We start from the raw sequence: 17021 nt of genomic DNA on the forward strand, positions 1-17021 counted from the left end.
AAACTGCTGTGGTAAGTGTGAGTGATCTAGTTCTTACTGAGCTTTGGGTCTTTGAACTGTTTTCTTACGCTACAGGAAATGAGTCTGTACAGCTGATCTGCAGTTTGTCTTTCATATATTTTTCTGGAAATTTCTCAGTATGATGAGAATGTGATTATGTAACACCTCCTCAGGACAATTACATTGAGGAGATGCTACTACAAGAAATGTTTTACATGTACTGACCTATATTGAATTTTCAAAATATCATGTAACTGTCCTTTTTGGATGTGTTATAGACTCTTTTACCAGACAAAGGTATTTTGAGTTTAATTAATTTTTTTCCCCAAAAACAGACAGCACACAGTAAACAAAGATAAATTTGACTGAGAGCATCATTAGTATTTTTCCCAGACATATTACAGAAAAATATGATTTATTTCATCAGCACAATGATGTGGAAAAATCATATGAAAATCTGATATCGTGATGGCTCAAGCTCAAGAGACCATCTGCAGTTAACACAGCGATTTTATACTGTGAAGTACACAGTTTAAAAAAATCTTTTAAAATTATCTGTTATATTTAAAAGCAGTCAAGCCTTTTTTTTTTACATTTTACATATATATTTTTTTAATATCAGAAAAGACTACCAATAAATTTAAACATATTTTTGCAATATTCATTTATAGATCATGTCATTTAGGCACACAGTTTGTATGATACCACAACCCTAAATCTGATAAGAATAGAATAGAATAGAAAAGCTGTTACAAGAACAATAAAAGGCAGTTTGGCATCTCTCCGTGTGAAATACACAATAGCGTAAGTAAGTATTTACATAACAACACAGATAGATTTACATTTACACAAGAAAGATATGTACAACTTATTCATACACCTGCATACATACACATACATACATGTATATATACATGCATATATGCATGCGTGTGTACATACTTCCACATACATGCTTACACACACACACACACACACACACACACACACACACACACACACACACACACACACACACACACACACACACACACACATATATATATATATATATATATATATATATATATATATATATATATATATATATATATATATATATATATACACACACACACACACACACACACACACACACACATATATATATATATATATATATATATATATATATATACACACACACACACACATACATATACATACATGCCATCTGAGGAGCAGGTGCATTGAGAGGTGCAGTGTATGATCAGTGATATTGCACCTCGAGTGAGGGGGCTGTTGCTACGGTTATAATAAATACCGTTTGGTGATTACCTTTTAATCTCTTTGGTTATGTGCATATGTAACAGAGAGAATACACATTTTATGATCACCAAATGGGCGTGCACAGGTATGAAAAGATTTATCTGTTTAGAGGTGTCCATCTGTCAAGTTGGACACTGTCACTCTAAGATATACTTTCGTTAGCCATGTATGTGTCAACATTTCTTTTCAGGCCATCGGCATCTCAAGAGTTTTAGATTTCATGTATTTCAAAGATTTAACTTGTAGTTTCCAAAAAGTGCACTGAAAGAGGACCCGTGCCCAGGGACATCTATCTTTTTTCTATTTTTTTCAAACTAAAGTTTTTTTAAAATCTGTAAATCAAAACCAGAATTTCAAAATGTAAACAGGGAGGGAAATGTTTAAACACGTTGTCCAGAGTTTTAAACAAATAGAGAAACATGCTCTGCTTGATTAAAGAAAATGCAACATAGTGGACTGATTAAAGTCTGAAGTTAAACCTTTCGATTCATTAACCCATTTCCATTATGCAAGTAAAAGAAATCCTGAGAAATCTGGTAATGTGCACTTTATCAACACTGTTAACCCCCTAAGGTTTTGTCAAGTATAAGTCTGTGTGACTAAATCACTAAATTTTAGGGAAATTCTGAAACTAGGTTTGAAATATTCTTTTGATTTTATGTTAATAGATTAAGCCTCAGTGCTAAAGGATGCCTTGCTCATATCTCTATTACACACGCTAATTCTGGCAAATGGAAAGGCAATGCGTTGGTTAACATGCCTTTTAAAAAGTCAACCCAAAGCATGAGCAGTATAGACCCATCTATATACAGGAGGCAGTCAGGGTGGATCCCCGAGTGCCTCCTGTTGAAACCTGTGTAGTTTCCATGAAAGTGTGTTCTCTGTTAATACTCTGTTAATTCCCCCTTAAGAAACCGTGCTCTCCAGAAAGTGTCCTTTCTCACACTCTGACGGTACTGCTACGAATCCACCCAGGTGTTGGACTGACAGAAGGCAGAAACCTGAAATGAAACATGTCTCGTTATTCAGTGTCAGGTACAGAACAGACAGCAGCGAACACTGACAGAGACAAAGTGAAGAGCAGTGAGTGAGGAGTATGTAGCTGTCAGTCACTGGCCCCTATGGCCACACCCCTCTCATTAAGAAGGCAAACAATGAAGATAGAGGGAGGGTGTGGTGGGGTGGTGGGGTTTACAAGCAGGGAGAAATCAGACACCAGGGCCACAAAACCAACTGACCCCATCCAGTACCCATCACCCCCTGAAACACAGAGAGGGATATGTATGGAGGGAATGACTTGGATGTGTGCATGTGTATATTGTGTGTGTGGGTGAGTGGTGGGATGGGGGGTAGACTTCCAATCCTTTTAGGATTATGCCCCCTCCAACTCCACACCCCCTTTGGCTCTGTTCTTCGCTCTTTCACTCTACTGCCCCTCGGGCAATCACCTTAAAACTTGCATAGCCAGCACTCATTCAGATGTCTCTAACAATGTGTAGCAGTGGTAACCATGTGAATGCTGGCAAGGCATGCAGGAATGCACAAATTCAGTTCCCTGTAACCCTCCCTGTAAACGGATTTTAAAAAAAAACATACTGAAGGTGATGAAGCATTTCCCAGGAATGGTTATTTTAAAATGGTTATTACCTTAAAGTACTTCTCTGTTTGAAAGAGAAATAAGATGTGTGTACTGCATGTGATCTTTGCAGTGCAAAAGTTACAGTTCTTGAAAAAGGTTTGGGTCATTAAAAAAATATCCCCTGCTTCCCCCCCCCTATAAAAGCACCTTTGATTTGATTTAATGAAAAAAAAAAGTTCGTTCATCATAATTTTCTTTCTTTTGAATTTCTTTGATTTTATTGTTTAAATCAGTCCCATCCAATCAGAATGTGGCAAACTAGCATAATTTCTTATTTCCCCCTCACCAGTTTTATTAGTAAATTCAAAGTATTGCATAAAACATTTACATTGTATTTATAAAGCACCAAATCACAACAACAGTCGCCTCAAAGTACTTAATATATATTGTAAGGTTAAGACCCTACAATAATATAGAGAAACCCCAGCAATCAGATGACCACTTATGAGCAAGTACTTTCGCCACAGTGGGAAGGAAAAACTCCCTTTTAACAGGAAGAAACCTCCAGCAGAACTAGGCTCAGGAAGGGGCGGGGCCATCTGCAGTGAGCTGTTTGGGGAGACGGGAGGGAGACAGGAAATACGTCATTTTCAATTCTGGATGCCAACAAAGGGTCAGAATTACACTGCATGCTAACAGTTGGAACAATAAATTTTTTTCAAAGTCTGCACTGCAAAAACCTAATTGTTTTTCAGTTTTCATACGAATAATAATGCTTGAGTTAAGCTGCCCAAAAAGTTGATTCTGTTCAGCTGGATGTAACGTTTTTCATTGGGAGAAACGTCATCGCTCATCCGACTAACTTCTTCAGTCTCAGCTGACTGGAGGTTTCCTCAACATTATAAACAGTACATTTGCTTACTGATCGAAATTAGCACCACTTACGAACAATGGGCTGTAAGGTCAGTTTTATGATCGTTAATATGCAAATTCACATGACCATTGATTAACAACCACTGATCAAAGAACATTGATCAGTGACAACTGATCAATGGTCATGAGTACCATTCACAGAGAGTTGGGGAATGGTTGCAATCACAGCATTGTAAGATGGTGAAAGATGTACCCCCTCCTCGATTCAGAGATGGTCTTTTCCCTTGTCCAGGATGTGTACAGCCTCATCATTGAAAGAGTGTCCACTTGTCTGTAGGTGTAAATAGACTGCGGAGTCCTGGCCTAATGAGTTAGCTCTTCTGTTTTGTGCTATCTGCTTAACCAGAGGTTGTTTGGTTTCCCTGGATGTATAAATCATAGCAATTAGAGATTTGACTTTCACCCAGGTGTTTGCCACATACAGTGGCTTGCAAAAGTATTCGGCCCCCTTGAACTTTTCCACATTTTGTCACATTACAACCACGAACATGAATCAATTTTATTGGAATTCCACATGAAAGACCAACACAAAGTGGTGCACACTTGAGAAGTGGAACAAAAATCATACATGATTCCAAACATTTTTTACAAATAAATAACTGAAAAGTGGCGTGTGCGTAATTATTCAGCCCCCTGAGTCAATACTTTGTAGAACCACCTTTTGCTGCAATTACAGCTGCCAGTCTTTTAGGGTTTGTCTCTACCAGCTTTGCACATCTACAGACTGAAATCTTTGCCCATTCTTCTTTGAAAAACAGCTCCAGCTCAGTCAGATTAGATGGACAGCGTTTGTGAACAGCAGTTTTCAGATCTTGCCACAGATTCTCGATTGGATTTACATCTGGACTTTGACTGGGCCATTCTAACACATGGGTGTGTTTTGTTTTAAACCATCCCATTGTTGCCCTGGCTTTATGTTCAGGGTCGTTGTCCTGCTGGAAGGTGAACCTCCGCCCCAGTCTCAAGTCTTTTGCAGACTCCAAGAGGTTTTCTTCCAAGATTGCCCTGTATTTGGCTCCATCCATCTTCCCATCAACTTTGACCAGCTTAATAATAATAATAATGGATTGCATTTATATAGTGCTTTTCGGGACCCCTCAAAGCGCTTTACAATACCACTATTCATTCACTCTCACATTCATACACTGGTGGAGGCAGCTACAGTTGTAGCTTCCCTGTCCCTGCTGAAGAGAAGCACCCCAGAGCATGATGCTGCCACCACCATATTTGACAGTGGGGATGGTGTGTTCAGAGTGATGTGCAGTGTTAGTTTTCCGCCACACATAGCGTTTTGCATTTTGGGCAAAAAGTTCCATGTTGGTCTCATCTGACCAGAGCACCTTCTTCCACATTTAGGCCTCGGTTCCTGGGTTGCTCTGTTAAGTTGTTACTTATTTTGATTTCCCCTTGTGACCTTTACCCTCTGTGTGCCCCTCTGTATCTGTGAGCCCTCATCTCCCCTCCTTGTGTTTCATTCAATGTTTTCCCCAGCCCGTTATGTCTGTGCTCTCTCTCTCTCTCCTTCTGTCTTAACCTCTGTGTACTTCCTGTTTTACTTTGACAGTCTCTCATCAGTATGCATCATGTTGTGTTCACTCCTGCCCTGTCTTGTTACGATTATCTGTGTCAGCTGTGTTCCCCGTGTGCTCCCACTTCCCTCCTTAACCCTCTGTGGATTTACGTCCGCGTCTCCCTCAGTTCGGTGTCGCGTTCTCCCTCATGACTGTGTGTGATTCTCCTTGTGTTTTCTGGTGAGCTTTATATTTAGTTTTTCCCAGTTTAGTTTTCTATAACTTGTGAGGTGCTTTTCCAGCAATAAAGCTGTGCTTTTTGAGTTTATCGGAGTTTATCCCCCGTGTCCCCGTGAGTTTGCGTTTGCCTGCCACACAGCCGAAACCATGACACTTAAACAACCTCTGAGGCCGTCACAGAGCAGCTGTATTTGTACTGACATTAGATTACACACAGGTGCACTCTATTTAGTCATTAGCACTCATCAGGCAATGTCTATGGGCAACTGACTGCACTCAGAACAAAGGGGGCTGAATAATTATGCACACGCCACTTTTCAGTTATTTATTTGTAAAAAATGTTTGGAATCATGTATGATTTTCGTTCCACTTCTCACGTGTGCACCACTTTATGTTGGTCTTTCACGAGGAATTCCAATAAAATCGATTCATGTTTGTGGTTGTAATGTGACAAAATGTGGGAAAGTTCAAGGGGTTGAATACTTTTGCAAGCCACTGTACCTGAACCGATGACTTATTGGTGCTCCAGGGTTGGAGCACAGAGTCCTCTTTTCCACTTCTTACATTTATAAGTTGGCCAGAATAAGTGAAACTGGGGAAACCATGGCACACCCATGTTTCTGCCTGTAGTACCAACCCTTGTATGTGAAATATGCAGAATCAAGACACAGTTCCAAGAGCAAACACACTTCGTGGGTGCTGAGGGTGGTTCTGTTGCTGAGGTTGGGGTTGTCTTGTAATTTCTTACGAACTACTTAAACTGCTTCACTGACTGGAACACAAGTAAAGAGAACATCGCATGAGGCCATTGTTTCATCTGCCTCCCTAACGGCATCTCTCATTTTCTCAAAAAAATCCAAAGTGTTCTGGATTTGGTGTTTAAAGCTGCCTACCAACAGATTGATAATTACAGACAATTGTTCAATCCGGACAATCCAGATGGATGATAATGTTGTCGTCATTACTAAGCAATGTGAATGCCTTTCTCTCCTCCATGCTGATGTTGGATGCTGGGGACTTTGCATTGCTTAGACAGGCCAAATCTTTCGTCCATAGTTGGTCTGCATTGCTGAAAACTAAGCTGTTTTTAAATTTTTTTTTAAATTTACAGTTATAAAAGGGTGTAAAAGAGTGTATTTATTTATTTAATTATTTGTTAAAAAACCCTAACCAACCTAGCAACTGACCAAACAAACAAAAAACCCCTGAATAAACCAGCTAGTATTGGTGCTTAAAACCAAATCCCAAATAGTTTTCCTTTGAAGGTCCTCATTAGACCCTTAACAGAGGAAACATAATTGTTTCAGGGCACTTTCATGGGTTGTTTTGAATGTTAGAAACAAATCAATAACTTGATTTTTCAGTTGGAACATTTGTCAGTTCTGACACATCACAGCACAACAGCACAAAATGGGGACATTCATGCGGCGATCTGGAACCTTTGTATGATTATCAGATAAGTATAAATGAGCAATATGTCTTCTCATGGTCCTAGATGTTGGATTAAGGGTTTTTGAATACTTGGTTTCAAATACTTGTTTAAGTATTTTCTGCTTGATTCTCAAGTTAGTTATTGTTCATATCTTTATCTTCTTGCATTTCCTTAGTGCTTTCAATTTCAATTTCAATTTCTATCTTCCTCATTACCGTTTTATGGTCACTCATTTTCAGTATTCATAGTTATTTCCTGTTTTACTTTGGTAATAATAGTCATCTATATATTGTCTTTGGATTGACTGATTAGCTGCTCACTGTATAACTGTTTGGAAAAGAGCCGTCTAAAATGTGAATTTACACCTTCCCAAACAACTGCTGATCTTATGCACATGACACTCCCACCCTGTCCTTAGTGTACACGAAAAAGGGAACTGCCATTTGTCCTTATCTTGTAGTCCAGTCAACTAGAAGCAGTGAGAGAGTTTGCTCTATCATCAGGGCTGGGCATTTGATAGGATTCTGGCACTACAGCTAATCAATCTGCAGCACAGAGCTGCCAGGAGATGTGTAACAAAGCTCAAAGAACCTCACAAATGGTCCAGTCCTGGGGATTAGCCTCTGCACAGGATTAAATATTGATTTTGAACGTCTAAAAAAGCTTATTGTATAAAACTGCAGCAGACTACAAAAGTAGCGGACTCTATTCATGAATCTGTCTTTCAGAGAGGAGCATGAACTTTCAAATACAGAGACCCGGAGCATGAATTAAAACAGAAATAAATGGAGGAGAAATCAATGGCAGGGATGAACTATGGTGGCACATTGTTAACTGGGGAATCATAAGTCTCCCTCACTTCTTCATGTTGGAGGTGAGAGGGTGGTATATTTGCTTCTTCTGATTGTGATGACTACTTTATTGTAAATCCTAAAACTTTCTCACGTTATTTTTGATGATGGGCCGTTTCTATGGGAGTTCTAGTTTGTAACTCAAGTACAGCTGAACAATTTAATGGTTTTATGAATGATTAAAATATGTATGAAGTCCAGGGTGTACCCTGCCTCTCATCCTATGACAGCTGGAATAGGCTCCAGGACCCTATGACCTTGAATTGGATAAGTGGAAGGAAACTGATAAATGGCTGGAAGTACTGAAGTAAATAGGCCTTTATTGGAAATGATTACGTGATTAAAAAAGCAAAATAGCAGCTTTTTTCAGTGATTGTGTGAATGTGTGCGTGAATGGGTGGATGACTGGATGTGTAAAGCGCTTTGGGGTCCTTAGGGACTAGTAAAGCGTTATACAAATACAGGCCATTTACCATTGTGAAAACATGTTGCAAAAAATTAGATGGAAGGTGAGTCAGTTTAGTTCACACGGTGAGAAAGCAACTATGTGGTACACAACTGACGTTCTACTAGCAGCCTGGGTTTAGGGAGCGTGGGTAAAGCCTGGTTCTGCCAGAGGTTTCTTCCTGTTAAAATGAATTTTTCCTTCCCACTGTTGCCAATTGCTTGCTCAAATTGGTCATTGAGTATTATTGTGGGGTCTTCACAATGAAAAGCATCATGAAGGGACTATTCATGTGATATATATATATATATATATATATATTAGGGGTGCAACGATACACAAAATTCACGGTTTGGTTCGGTTCGATACTTTGGTGTCACGGTTCGATATTTTTTCGATACAAAAAAATGTTCTTGCATTTTTAATTTGTCATTTATTAAAATTATAAATATATATTTTAACTCAAAAGTACAGTTTTTAAATTTAACCCTAACCCTTGTGCGTGTTTTTTATTTTGACAGCGAATGCGCACCTGCGGACCACTTATGTGCAGCCCTGGTTATTTAGCTCATCATATTGCAGCCACAGAAATTCTTTTGTCCATGAAACCATAAAGCTGCACTTTCTTTTTGCCTTATAGTCTGATTTGTCATAACTTCTCCGTTTTGTGGTAAGCTTTTCTTTGGCTGTCACTTCTTCACCCCGACCTGTCTTATTTGGCTCAGCAGAACTAAAATATATATCCTGCTGCTTTTACACACACACTCACATAAGCTCAGCGATTCTCTGCGCGATCAACCTCTCACATGTTTAAGCTGCGGGAGATTTCACTTGTCATGTTTGCATAGTAAGCTAACAATTAATAAGACGATGTCAGAGGAATTGGTGCACAAATTATCATCACTCACAGATCAGTGCTGTCGCTCTCTATACACAGTTCGCACGATTGCAAAGTGAAAGCAAAAAAAACAAGCGCAAATTCAAACGCGACTTCAATATGTCACATATTGACAGTGGCTCACCGATGCCAATGACATAATTACCCAGCTACATTTCCGAAAGAATGCAAAAGCATTGACATATATTTTACCTACAATAGCCCGACGGGCAGGGAAGAGATAGATTTTGGTAGCCCGACTGAAAAAAATCGCTAGCCCCGGGACGTCGGGCTAGCGATATTGCGAGCCCTGTATCTGATTGAGGAATCACTCATCTTTGGAAAAGAGAGTTTATTACAGAGAAATGTCTCTTTCCAAAATAAAAGCTATACTATCCGCTTCTTCTGGGCTATATTCTCAGCAGCATAAGGAGAATCATGTGCTAACAGCTGTCTAAATGACTCGGCTAAAGTTAGTAGCATGCTTGTTGTTTTTGTCTTTGCACTAGGATGATGTCGGTGTAAATGTGCAGTCATATTCGTTGTGTTCCCACTAGTGCTTTCAGGTTAATCTCGTTGAAATGACCTTAACGCCACAACACGGCAAATCTCCGTTAACAAGCTACCGCCGATCTCTCCGTGCATGGGGCTAGACGGCCAACACGTTAACGAGCTAACTGCGCTAACACACTAGTTCACACCAATGTAATTGAGCATTGCAGGGCACATCCAACATACTGTTTTACTTTAGTCCATGACTCGCTTACCTTCAGGGTCATACGTCACATGAAAACCAAAATAATTCCAAACGCCAGATCTGAATGAGGTTCAATTTGCCTGTTGCAAGGAGAGCTTAACTTCTGTCTCGCTAGCTTGCCCTGCGCTCTTCCTTCTGACTATGCTGTCTGTGTGGAGCGCTCAGTGGATCTACGCTGGAAAGTGCAGCCTAGGCGGAGTAGTCGAACGCAGATTCACTGAGCGCTCAACACAGACAGCATCGTCAGAAGGAAAATTGATAAAATAAATTACAAATGTTGTATTGTTCGATACATATGCGTACCGAACCGAAAGCACTGTATCGAACGGTTCAATATCAATACGAATATCGTTGCACCCCTAATATATACATATATATATAGTCTAGCCTAGGACCCTTACTGGATACAGACGCCCCAGGCGGAAATTGAACTTGCGCTTCTCTGCTCCAAGGGCATGTAGTCTAACCACTACGCTATCCAGCTGCTATTCAGAGTGCTAGGTGCAGTGAGTCCCAAGCTAGGCGAGTGGCTCCAGCAGATCCCGGGAACAACATCGGAGATCTCTGTGCAGAAGAGCGCAGTCCTGGGAACAGCTAAGATACTGCGCAGGACCCTCAAGCTCCCAGAAGGAGAAGGAAAGTAGTGGGGCAGTCTACAGCGTGGATATTCAATTCAATTCAATTTTATTTATATAGCGCCAAATCACAACAACAGTCTTTAGAATAAAGGCGCCTTTATATTGTTAGGTAGACCCTACAATAAAATATACAGAGAAAAAACCCAACAATCATATGATCAAACCTTATGAGCAAGCACTTTGGCGACAGTGGGAAGGAAAAGGATGCATCAGTCACGGCCATCTGCCGTGACTGGTTGAGAGACCCAGAGATTAATAACAAGTGTGATTCAGCAGAGAGGTCTATCAACACATGTTGAGTGAGAAAGGCGACTGAAAAGGAAATACTCAATGCATCATGGGAATCCCCCAGCAGTCTACACCTATTGCAGCATAAATAAGCAAGGATTCAGGGTCACCTGGTCCAGCCCTAACTATATGCTTTAGCAAAAAGGAAAGTTTTAAGCCTGATCTTAAAAGTAGAGATAGTGTCTGTCTCCTGAATCCAAACTGGAAGCTGGTTCCACAGAAGAGGGGCCTGAAAACTGAAGGCTCTCCCTCCCATTCTACTTTTAAATACTCTAGGAACAACAAGTAGGACTGCAGAGCGAGAGCGAAGTGCTCTAATAGGGTGATATGGTACTACAAGGTCATTAAGATAAGATGGGGCCTGATTATTTAAGACCTTGTATGTGAGAAGCAGGATTTTGAATTCAATTCTGGATTTAACAGGAAGCCAATGAAGGGAAGCCAAAACAGGAGAAATATGCTCTCTCTTTCTAGTCCCTGTCAGGACTCTTGCTGCAGCATTTTGGATTAGCTGAAGGCTTTTCAGTGAGTTTTTTGGACATCCTGATAATAATGAATTACAGTCGTCCAGCCTGGAAGTAATAAATGCATGAACTAGTTTTTCAGCGTCACTCTGAGACAGGATATTTCTAATTTTAGAGATGTTGCGCAAATGGAAGAAAGCAGTCTTACATATTTGTTTAATATGTGCGTTGAAGGACATGTCCTGGTCAAAAATGACTCCAAGGTTCCTCACAGCGTTACTGGAGGCCAAGGTAATGCCATCCAGAGTAAGAATCTGGTTAGATACCATATTTCTAAGATTTTCAGGGCCGAGTACAATAACCATAGTTTTGTCTGAATTAAGAAGCAGAAAGTTAGAGGACATCCAGGTCTTTATGTCTTTAAGACATTCCTGCAGTTCAACTAATTGTTGTGTGTTATCTGGATTCATGGACAGATAGAGCTGGGTGTCATCTGCATAGCAGTGAAAATGTATGCTATGTCTTCTAATGATGCTGCCTAAGGGAAGCACGTATAATGTGAAAAGAACTGGTCCTAGCACTGAACCCTGTGGAACTCCATAATTAACCTCGGTGTGTGAAGAGGAGGATATTACTTTGATGTTTTTACCGCAGAAAAGGATGAGAGCATGATGGTAAAGTGGAGGCTGCTCCAGGACAGTAACAATTATGCTGATAATACAACTTCGGGTCCTTGCAAGCACCTGTGAAGACAGCATGCTAATGCTAAGCTAGCCAAGAACACAGAGTAATCTTAAAGCTGAGTGAATGCTGACCCCAGCCCAGCATCGTCATAAAGTGAGCTGTTATTTGTGGTGAAGTCAGCCACTGCTAAACTTCAACAGGTAAAAAAGGGATGAGAAGTCAGGCTGCAGCCTCCATTTCCACCTGTTCATGTTTCTATAGTAGAATCAACATGACCATCACTTTAAAGTTTGGTTTTCATCTTTGCTTCGTATTGTTGGCTTTGTGTTCATACCTAACTACTAATATACATACATATATATATATATATATATATATATATATATATATATATATATATATATATATATATATATATATATATATATATATATATATGTATATATATATATATATATATATATAAAACACCCAGCACGCCCCTGGACAGAGATCTCCGATGTTGTTCCCGGGATCTGCTGGAGCCACTCGCCTAGCTTGGGAGTCACCGCACCTAGTGCTCCGATTACCACGGGGACCACCGTTACCTTCACCCTCCACATCCTCTCGAGCTCTTCTCTGAGCCCTTGGTATTTCTCCAGCTTCTCGTGTTCCTTCTTCCTGATATTGCTGTCATTCGGAACCGCTACATCGATCACTACGGCCGTCTTCTTCTGTTTGTCTACCACCACTATGTCCGGTTGGTTAGCCACCACCATTTTGTCCGTCTGTATCTGGAAGTCCCACAGGATCTTAGCTCGGTCATTCTCCACCACCCTTGGGGGCATCTCCCATTTTGACCTCGGGACTTCCAGGTTATACTCGGCACAGATGTTCCTGTACACTATGCCGGCCACTTGGTTATGGCGTTCCATGTATGCCTTGCCTGCTAGCATCACACACATATATATATATATATATATATATAAAAAAAAAAAAACACCCAGCACGCCCCTGCGGGCGGTTTATCCTTCAAGCTCGGGTCCTCTACCAGAGGCCTGGGAGCTTGAGGGTCCTGCGCAGTATCTTAGCTGTTCCCAGGACTGCGCTCTTCTGGACAGAGATCTCCGATGTTGTTCCCGGGATCTGCTGGAGCCACTCGCCTAGCTTGGGAGTCACCGCACCTAGTGCTCCGATTACCACGGGGACCACCGTTACCTTCACCCTCCACATCCTCTCGAGCTCTTCTCTGAGCCCTTGGTATTTCTCCAGCTTCTCGTGTTCCTTCTTCCTGATATTGCTGTCATTCGGAACCGCTACATCGATCACTACGGCCGTCTTCTTCTGTTTGTCTACCACCACTATGTCCGGTTGGTTAGCCACCACCATTTTGTCCGTCTGTATCTGGAAGTCCCACAGGATCTTAGCTCGGTCATTCTCCACCACCCTTGGGGGCATCTCCCATTTTGACCTCGGGACTTCCAGGTTATACTCGGCACAGATGTTCCTGTACACTATGCCGGCCACTTGGTTATGGCGTTCCATGTATGCCTTGCCTGCTAGCATCTTGCACCCTGCTGTTATGTGCTGGATTGTTTCTGGGGCATCTTTACACAGCCTGCACCTGGGGTCTTGCCTGGTGTGATAGACCCCAGCCTCTATGGATCTTGTACTCAGAGCTTGTTCTTGTGCTGCCATGATTAGTGCCTCTGTGCTGTCTTTCAGTCCAGCTTTGTCCAGCCACTGGTAGGATTTCTGGATATCAGCCACCTCCTCTATCTGCCGGTGGTACATACCGTGCAGGGGCCTGTCCTTCCATGATGGTTCCTCGTCTCCCTCCTCTTTCTTGGGTTTCTGCTGCCTGAGGTATTCACTGAGCACTCGGTCAGTTGGGGCCATCTTCCCAATGTATTCTTGGATGTTCCTTGTCTCATCCTGGACTGTGGTGCTGACACTCACCAGTCCCCGGCCCCCTTCCTTCCGCTTAGCGTACAGCCTCAGGGTGCTGGACTTGGGGTGAAACCCTCCATGCATGGTCAGGAGCTTTCTTGTCTTTATGTCAGTGGCTTCTATCTCCTCCTTTGGCCAGCTTATTACCCCAGCAGGGTACCTGATCACGGGCAGGGCGTACGTGTTGATGGCCCGGATCTTGTTCTTACCATTCAGCTGACTCCTCAGGACTTGCCTGACCCTCTGCAGGTACTTGGTGGTTGCAGCCTTTCTAGCGGCCTCTTCATGGTTCCCATTTGCCTGCGGGATCCCCAGGTACTTGTAACTGTCCTCTATGTCTGCAATGTTGCCTTCTGGTAGTTCAATCCCCTCAGTTCTGACTACCTTCCCTCTCTTTGTTACCATCCGACTACACTTCTCCAGTCCGAACGACATTCCAATGTCATTGCTGTATAGCCTGGTAGTGTGGATCAGTGAATCGATGTCTCGTTCACTCTTGGCATACAGCTTGATGTCATCCATGTACAGGAGGTGGCTGACAACTGCTCCGTTCCGTAGTCGGTATCCGTAGCCAGTCTTGTTAATGATCTCACTGAGGGGGTTCAGGCCTATGCAGAACAGCAGTGGGGACAGAGCATCTCCTTGGTAGATCCCGCACTTGATGGTAACTTGTGCTATGGGCTTGGAGTTGGCCTCTAGTGTTGTACACCACATCCCCATTGAGTTCCTGATGAAGGCTCTTAGGGTCCCATTGATCTTGTACAATTCTAGGCATTCCAGTATCCAGCTGTGGGGCATTGAGTCATAGGCCTTCTTGTAATCAATCCAGGCAGTGCACAGGTTGGTCAGTCTGGTCTTGCAGTCTCGGCTGATTGTTCTGTCTACCAGTAGCTGGTGTTTTGCACCTCTGGTATTCTTGCCAATCCCTTTCTGTGTCCCGCTCATGTATTGACCCATGTGCCTGTTCATCTTAGCCGATATGATGCCTGACAGGAGCTTCCATGTAGTACTGAGGCAGGTTATTGGTCGGTAGTTGGAGGGGACCGGTCCCTTCTTGGGGTCCTTGGGGATCAGGACCGTCCGGCCTTCAGTTAGCCATTCCGGGTGTCTTTCGTTAACTAGCAGCTGGTTCATTTGTGCTGCCAGACGCTCGTGGAGTGCAGTCAGCTTCTTTAGCCAGTAGGCGTGAACCATGTCGGGCCCTGGTGCTGTCCAACTCTTCATACTGGAGACCCTTTCTTGGATATCTGCCACTGTGATGGTTACTGGACCCTGTTCAGGGAGGTCGCTGTGGTCTGCCCTCAGATCCTCTAGCCACTGAGCATTGCCGTTATGGGTTGCATCCTTCTCCCATATGCTCTTCCAGTATTGTTCCGTCTCCAGCCTTGGTGGTGCTGTTCTCTTATTGTTCCCTTGCCACTGAGAGTACACCTTTGCTGGTTCTGTGGAGAACAGCTGGTTTATTCTCCTGCCTTCTATCTCTCTGGTGTACCTCCTCAAGCGGCTGGCCAAGGCTGTGAGTCTTTGCTTGGCAGTTTCCAAGGCCTCAGGTATGGACAGCTTGCTGTATTTCTTAGGCACCTTATTTGTCGCACCTTTCTGCAACTCCGTTAGTTGGCTAACCTCCCTCCGTGCTACTTTGATCTTGCCCTCTAGCCTCCTTCTCCATGGAGGGTACTGCCCCTTGTCGCTGTTCAACTTGTAGCCAAGCATCTCACTGATCACTGCTGCCGTATTGTAGATCAGCTTGTTAGTGTCGGTAATCGTGGTTGTAGGTATTGCCCGTAGTGCTGCATTAACATCATCTAGCAGACCTTCTGAGGGTACTTCACGTAATCTTGGTAACCGGCTACGGGGGATCCAGGTTTCAAGCTTGGTCATGATCCTATTTTTCAGGTCAGTTCCTCTCGCACTCAACGATCCTTCTCCTATCGCACTTGGGGCTATGTACCCAATCTCGGGTGGGGGTGATGATATCTCCCCCCTGACCTGGCGTCCTGACTCCTCCTTGCCGTAGCATTTGTGTTGTACCTCGTCAATCTCTAGCTGTGAGAGCAGTCCCTTCTTTCGAATGTTGGAACACTGAGCTACTAGTTGTTTCGCCGTCATTGTGGATGTTGGGTATCGAAGAATCCATAGGTCCCTCATCCTATTCATGTAGCCCCTTCCGCCGGGGTTACTTGCGTAGTAGCATTCCAACAACGCCCTGTTTTCATCCCTTGCCCACCGATGCCTTCTTGTTCCAGTAGCCCACTTTTCGTCAGGGTGCCCTGGTTCCTCAACACCTGACGCGGACCTTGTTGATCCGGGCGACGTCCGAGCCGGCATGCCTTCATATTTATCTGTCTCGCTCATGTCTGCGGTAGGCTTGCTTAGCATAGGGGGTCTAGCCTTAGGACCCTTACTGGATACAGACGCCCCAGGCAGGAATCGAACTTGCGATCCTCTGTTCCAAAGGCGTGTAGTTTAACCACTACGCTATCCAGCTGCATATATATATATATATATGTGTGTGTGTGTGTGTGTGTGTGTCCTCATTAGGATAGGGATTTGTGTTGGTGGGTGGGACTGTAGCCTGTAGGTTTATATTGTTAATTGGTAATTATGAGACAGTGAGTTTCAGATCATTTTATAGAGTAACATGATAGTAACTTAACGAGTAGTACAAAAACCGGTTCTTGATTCCCATCCCTATCGATAAGGGAATAGATTAAGAGATTGAATCAATAAGTGATCGATAATGGAAATGGAACAGCTAAATTACTCAAACTCATACTCCATTTCTCATACATACTCGGCACAGATGTTTCTGTATACTAATTGAATTGAGTGATCATGTGGCTCACATGAATAGTATTCATATTTAAAACAATTTTAAATGATGATAACAACAGGAGAAAGTGAATTAACATCTCCTTAAAGTTCAGTATGGTTTTTGCAAACAGTTTTAGTCATTCAGTGTTGTATTGAAGTGCACTAAAAGTGACCAAATTAAATTTTTGGGGTTGGCCTGGGTAAATGCCCTGGGACTGATCACTTGTTATATAATCTTTAATCCAAGAAAAAACAAAACTTTTTTCCACTT

Source organism: Astatotilapia calliptera, chromosome 6, assembly GCF_964374335.1.
Source record: "Astatotilapia calliptera chromosome 6, fAstCal68.1, whole genome shotgun sequence".
NCBI lineage: Eukaryota > Metazoa > Chordata > Actinopteri > Cichliformes > Cichlidae > Astatotilapia > Astatotilapia calliptera.